The sequence below is a fragment of the Sesamum indicum genome, linkage group LG10 (assembly GCF_000512975.1).
Source record: "Sesamum indicum cultivar Zhongzhi No. 13 linkage group LG10, S_indicum_v1.0, whole genome shotgun sequence".
NCBI classification, from domain to species: Eukaryota; Viridiplantae; Streptophyta; class Magnoliopsida; order Lamiales; family Pedaliaceae; genus Sesamum; species Sesamum indicum.
The window spans coordinates 11,757,804-11,765,360 of record NC_026154.1 but is presented as its reverse complement, the minus strand read 5'-3'; positions in this window follow the sequence as shown (position 1 = coordinate 11,765,360).

Here is a 7,557-nt window from a genome sequence, read left to right as displayed (position 1 = left end):
GCTAAAACAGTTGTCTCCTGCAACGGAGGAATAATATCTATGTAATATTCTATATATTTTTTCAATAAAAATTAGGCTTCTGTTCAGATTGTTTATCCAAAATTATATTAAATCCCTATATTGGAGTCCCTTTCACGCCCTAAGGTAGGAAACGAAATAGGGCCATGCTGTTTTGTTACTGAAGGAGCCAAGTTCCTGCGAACCATCTGCTGCGGTAGTATGGTTGGAAGAAGTCTGTAAAACCGAGGACTTGGAATACCCGAAAATAGAGCGGTCAAAGCAAGATATGAATTTATGGGGTCTTAATTTATTTCGGAAGCATGATGGGCCAAATCTTGAGCATTAGAAGTTGATTATTAGAGATAAGCAAGTAGATATGAATAAGAGATCAAATGCTGCTGAAATTCTGGAAAGCTTTGGGACCATTGGTGCACTTTAATAGCCCACTCGCAGTCAAACGGCGTGTGGTCCAAATTCAATGCAAAGGGGGTTTCTTGAATATTATTTTATATCACAAGAGAGGTAATTGATAATTTAATTTTCACAAGGGGCCTTTTTGCACATTGTCCATATCACAGGGGGGTGCGCTGCATTTTTCCCGAAAAGAATTGGTTAAATAGACTACAAAATATCAATTTAATTGACATTTTGATAATTTATTTTAACAGTTGAAACATTTTAGATCAAATAATAAATGTTGATTTTGTGATCACCATCAAATGCAGATTCCAACCTCATACCATTTATGATCTAAGCGCTTCAACTAAATCCATACGAGCTAAACATATTTTAAGCAAATAATGAAGTTTGGCCAAAGGACTATTTCTCAACTAATTAACAGTTTGTCGTAATGAGCACCAAAGGCTTGAGGGTTACCAACTCTACCACCACATGTGAGTTGGACATGTACTGAACCCTCCTCCCGACAATTAACAAGCTGCCACATGAAAAACATGTGTGGTTGACATTTTATTTATGGATGTCGGGGGTTGGAGCTAAATGTGTCGGAGCAATGAAATATTGGGATCATTCAATTTTCCATAAAATGAAGGAAAAGAAATAGTGTCCCTTTCCTGTTGAAGTAAAACAATAATTTTGTCTATTTGTTTCTCAAAGCATCATTTTTCCATATATTTAAAATATACAAATTGATTGTCTTTTAATAAGAGAGGAGATTCACACGCTTGATGACACATGTATTTGTTTATTAATATCTGTAATTGTTTACAAAACATCTCTAACGCCCCAAAGATTAAAAAATATAATTAGAGGATTAATTGGTTTATGAAACTTTGTTAATTAATAAATAAATTATGCTCCATAATTAGAATATAATAAAATTTGAACGAGTTAAATTGGAGCTCGTTATAATATTTGAGAGCAAATTATATTAATTAAGAAATTAAGAAGGATGTAATTGGTATTTTGAGAAAAATTTAATTAAATAAATAAAATAATAATAATAATATTATATATATATATATATAAGTAGAGAGAGAGAGAATTGAGAGTGGAGGTGGGGCCACAACCCCCACCGCCTCACTCTCTCTTTTTCTTTTATATAACACATACACATTTTACAATACACACACTTATACACCACATACAATACACATTCTTGGCGGAAAGAGAAAAATAACAGATGTATAAATTGTAATTTAATTGTTATAAATTTATATAATTATATTATTTAATTAGTTCGTTTATTAAATATTGTTTATATTAAGTGGTTTACATTTTAATCGGAATATTTTACGAGTTTGGCTATTTAAAATAGTGTCGAATTAAATATCAAATTGGATATAAAAATAATATCGTTGGTCAATTAGATTGTTAAATTTATTAGATTTGAATATTACTATAGCTAATTTATACAATTCCATCGGAATTGTTAACCAAATACGCAATTATGTGTATTATTGTTCAATTAAAAAGTATAATAGCGAGAAATTGATAGAAAATTCATAGAAATATTCCAAAAATTATATTTAATAAATGGTATGTTAATAAAGAGGAAAAATGAAGATTTATATTTCGATAGAAATAGAATATTAAAAAATTATCAGAAATTGTACAAATGATATTCAATCTTATATTTAAAAAAAATTACGATATTCTCGATATATTAATTATGTGTGGTATAACTCATTATAGGATATGGGGGTAAAGTGAAAAGACCAAACCACTACCTATTGGATAGATAAAAGAGTTGTAAGGTCGAGGTAAGTAAATAATTAGTATTATCTATATATGTTCTCTTTATTTGTGGTATTACTATTATATGACTTTATGATTCATGCTGACATTGATTTATTTGAAAATATATGAGTGGTGAATGATTTGATTTGATTGACGATATTGTGTACGTGGAATGAGAAAATACGTCGAAATATTATGTTTGTTGTTTGATGTGTTGTGGATGTCTGAAAATGAGAATATGTTGATATATTGTTACTAGTTGCTTACAAGAATGGTGATATGTGGAAATGAGGGAGTGGTGGAAATTGAATGTAATTGTGGTGTGAATACCCCTTGATGTGTTGAAAAGCCTATAAGGCGAAATGATATGAAAAGAGCGATGCTGCGATATGAAAGAAATATGATATGAAAAGAGCGATGCTGCGATATGAAAAAAAAATATGTTATGAAAAGAGCGATGCTGCGATATGAAGAAAAATGTGCGATATGTAAGAGCTATGTGCAAATTGAAAGAGCTATGATGCGAAACGAGATTGATGAGCCGACTGTCAAGGGGATTCACTTAAATTTCTATAACGGTGAGATTGAGTTGACGGGAAAAACACGATATCACTTTCTGGTAAGTAAACTAAGAAAGAGGAAGTTTAATTGATTATTTTATTGTGAGATAGATATGTGGTGTACTACAGTTGATTATATTGGAATTAAATTGACTGTAATCCATGCATGTTGCCTACTTATCCTGTTTGGGTTGTGTTTGATATACATATATAGATAGGGCTAGTTATTTACTTACTGAGTGGCAGGCTCATCCCTCTCCTAACAGTTTCTTTCAGGAGTAAACTTTTAGGTGTCTGACTGTTGAAAAATAGTACTACGCGCTATACTCAGGCAGGTCGGGCCAGCATGTTGTTTTCTCCTCTTTGTCAGTTAGAGTACAAAACACATTTTGTTGTATAGAGAGAACGTAAGCATGGAGACTACTGATGATGGATTACTTGTGGTGTTTGATGTGCATATATGATATTGTAGGTTGATTACTCTTGTTATGACTTTGGGGTTACGTATTCATATGGATTAAATTATTATGTGCATTTATATTTATAAACACAGGGATTACTATAAGTATGACGTTTAGGGTAGGTAGAGCCTTTGTAACGAGGGGGTGCTACAACATCTTTCAGTTACACCAATCAAATTGTACAAAAAACAAAAAAAACACAAAAGAGCATATAAATAAAATTAAGGGGTTAAATGCAATTTATTTCTATGATATGTCAAATGGGCAAATACCTCCTGTGAAAAAAGAATTAGCAAATTACCCCCTTGTGTTTTAAAAAATGAAGCAAACTACACCCCTATTAATGGTCTAGATAAGGGGGTAATTTGCTTCATTTTCCAAAATACAGGGGGATTATTTACTATTTTATTTTTCATAGAGGGTTTTTGGTTCATCTCTCATATCACATGAGATAAATTGCATTTTTTCCTGCAATTTTGAATTTTTCAACCCTGAAATCAATGACCATTTTCAGAAATAATAACACAAGGTAAACCATATCTACAGATTATATTTTTTCAAAGGATTTTTATCACTTTGTTATCAGTGTTTCCGACTAAGGGTTCCACTTCCACCCACTTGATGAAGTAATCTATTGTCACAAGCATAAATTTACGTTGACCCTATGTAGTTCGGAAGGGTCCTACTATGTCTACTCCCCACTACGAGAACGAGCAAGTTGTTGATATGGCCTTAAATGGTTCGGCTGGACATGGATTAGCGGGACATGCTTTTGGTATTGCTCACATTTCTTGGTCCAATTTATCTCGTCTTTCTTGAGAGCTGGTAAAAAATATTCTACTTTTGTTTGCCAAAGCTATGCTGCCTGCGTGGGATCCACAAGTTCCTTCATGTATTTTCTATAGTATGTTCTTACCCTTCTTTTGTTGACAAGTATCGTAGGTAAGGCTGAGAGAAACTACGGTTGTATAAGATACCCTCTAATAGAAAAAACCTAGCTGCCTTGCTTCTCAAGTGGGTTGCATCTATATCATCAGTAGGAAGAGTATCTTCTTTGAGGGTAATCTAGGAATGGTTTCCTCCAAATCCATTCAATATGCAAGATAGCTATATCAGTTTCAAGAGAATTCTTGACAATAGTTCTTACAGTGATAGTGCGAGTGTTACAGCCAACTAAAGAGCAGGCTAGTATAGCTAAATAGTCAACCTTGTTATTTTTTGTTCGAGGAATTTGGTTGATCTGAAAATTCTTTAGCCGGCTTGTAAGCTCATTTATCTCCTAGAGATACTCTTTCATCCATTCTTCTTTAACTTCATATCTGCCTTTTACATGATTTGTCACAAGCTGGGAATCAAAGTAGGTGATCAAGTTCTTAGCTTCAACATCTAAAGCCATTCTAATACCTGCTATAAGAGATTCATATTTAGCATAATACTTTAGGCTTTAAAATCGAATCAAAAAAGATTTTTCAGTTTGTCCCCCTCTGGGTTAGTGAGTACTACTCCGGCTCTACTGCCAGCAAGGGTGAAAGAGCCATCTACATACACAAGTAGTTTCCTTCATACACTTCTACGAGCGTCGCTTCATTATGAATTTAGCTAGTGCCTGAGCTTTTGTGGATATCTTGGGCTGATAACAGATATCATACTCGCTAAGCTCGAAAGCCCATTTAATCATCCTTCCTAAGGTTTCAGTTTTAGCTAATGCCACTCAGTATAGAGTATTAGTAAGTAAACAAGTGGAATGTGACAAGAAATAAGGTTGTAATTTGGGCGCTATTATAATTAAATCTAAAGCTAGTTTTTTTACCTTAAGGTACCGTTGTTCGGCCCCATGCAATACCTTGCTTACATAATAGATGGGCTTTTGATGTCTTTCTTCTTCCTTGATGAGCATAGAGCTGATTGCATACCATCCTAATGCTAAGTATAGGTACAAGGACTCGTCATGTTTTGCTTTGGTAAGCAAGGGAAGTTATGCTAGGTAGGTTTTTAGATCTTGGAATGTCTGCTGGCTCTCATCTTCCCAGACAAAATTCTTGTTTTTCCTTATAGCTTTGAAGAACGGCAGGCTACGTTCTGCTGATCGAGATATGAATCTACTGAGAGCAGCTATGTGTCCTGTTAGTCTTTGTACTTCATTGGGTTTAGTACGAGGCTTCATTTCCTGTATAGCTCGAATTTTATATGGGTTGACCTCAATCCCTTTTTTAGTAACCATGTATCCTATGAACCTGCCACTTCGTACCCTAAATGTGCATTTGGACGTATTTAGTTTCATGTGATATTTTCTTAGTACATTAAATGTCTTCGCTAGGTCAGCGAGGTATTGGGCCCATCTGCCGACTCTTTACCAGCATGTCATTCATGTATACTCCACTTACACTCCAGCTATTCTCGAAACATGCGGTCCACTAAACGTTGGTGTAGCACATGCAATTTTCAACCCGAAAGGCATAACAACATAACAATAGGTTCAGCCTGATGTTGATAAAGCTAACTCGTTTCTGATCATCGGGGTTAAGCATAATTTGGTGATAACGCTGCAAAGCATCCATTAAATTTAGTAGTTCATGACTAGAGGTGGAATCCACCAGCTGGTCTATACGGGGAAAGGTGTAAAAATCTTTGGGGCATGCCTTATTAACATCTCAAAAGTCAACACACATACGCCATTTATTACTTGGTTTAGACACCAACACTACATTGGATAACCATTTTGGGAATTGAATTTCCTAAACATGACCTGCCGAAAATAATTTACTTACCTCCTCTTGAAGATTTTATCCTACTCCAGCAAAATGCCTCTTCTTTTGCTTCACTGCAGGGGAAGCTTGGGTCCAAGTTCAAGTTTTTAACTGCGATGCTGGGATCAATACCCACAAGATCACTGGCTGACCAGGCAAAGACATCAACATTCAGCTATAAAAGGCGGTTAACTTCTAGCTAATATTATACTCAACTAGGAACAATCTTGGTGATTTTGTCTGACTCTTCGAACACCAGCTGGATACTCAGTAGTTTTTCAGCCGGCTAAACAAGAGCGGGAATGATGCCTTTCTTATCATTTTATTAGGTAGAGCCTCAACTAGCTTCCTTGTTAAGAGGGTGAATCTCCATCTTCCCGTTGCTGCCTCGTATGGCCTCTACATAACACTTGCGATCTGTGTATTATTCCCCTTTGACTTCTACTACTTTGGTTCCAACAAGGAATTTCAACTTCATATGGTACGTAGAAATAACTACTTGGAAAGTGTTCAGAGCAAGTCATCCTAGAATCATGTTCTACGCTGTCGGCATATCTATGACTAGAAAACGAACCATCTTAGTAATCTTGGTGGGCTATGTGCCTAAAGATAAGGGAAGCGAAATTCATCCCATAGAGTGGACGACCTCTCCTACCATACAATGAAGTAACATCCGGAGCCAGCCAAAAGTCGCTTAGGTCCATTTGTTGGTATACTTTGTAAATCAGGACATCCGTAGAGCTACCTGAATCCACAAAGATACATTGAACAGTATAATTATCCAGTGTAGCAGAAATAACAAATGCATCGTTATAGGGTAAATATACTCCCTAGGTGTCAGCAAGATAAAAGTGGATCATTCGTCCCTTTACTGGCGCCTTGCCGTCTATTTCCATAATGGTTCTCGCAGCTCCTACATGGGCACGTCTAGCTCGTCCTATATTCCCGTCAATGGGTCCTCCAATTATTTTATGGATTACTCATTTAGCGGGGATGTTTTTCGGGCTCATTTCTCAAGTTTGGGCATATTTCTTTCTGTGTTTCCTCTTAGGAGTATCTTCGGCTGGATGCTCACTCCTGTAGGAACTATGGTGGCAAGAACGTTCTTCCTTTTGTTCGTGCATTTTCTTCTTGTCCACGTAGTCTTTCAGGTAACCAACTTGGATGAGTATTTCTATCTCCTGTTCAGTTAGCGGTAGCGATTCAAACGTCCTCATTGCACACCTCTAGCTTTACACATGGAAGGTAGCTCGTTCTCCTTTCTTTTGTCCCGAGCCGTTCTTTTTCACCAGCCAAGCATCTTCGAGATTCATATATTATCTTTTTTTGCTCGAGACCTCCACGAAGTCCCTATGTGAGTTAACTGACGAGCTCCTCTTGGTGGGGTGTAGGCACTCAAGGATGGCTGTGTTAAAATATTGGATGTAATTCCTTAAGATCTCCTTCTCCTCCTGCTTGATGCGAAAAGGCTAATGCTCGGTTTGTCATATTCCTTGCTGCCGGCGAATTGGTGTTGGAAGAGGGAGCTAAATTCTAGAAAAGATCTAAATGATCCAGCTGGAAGCTGATCGAACCATTGCTACGCAAAAC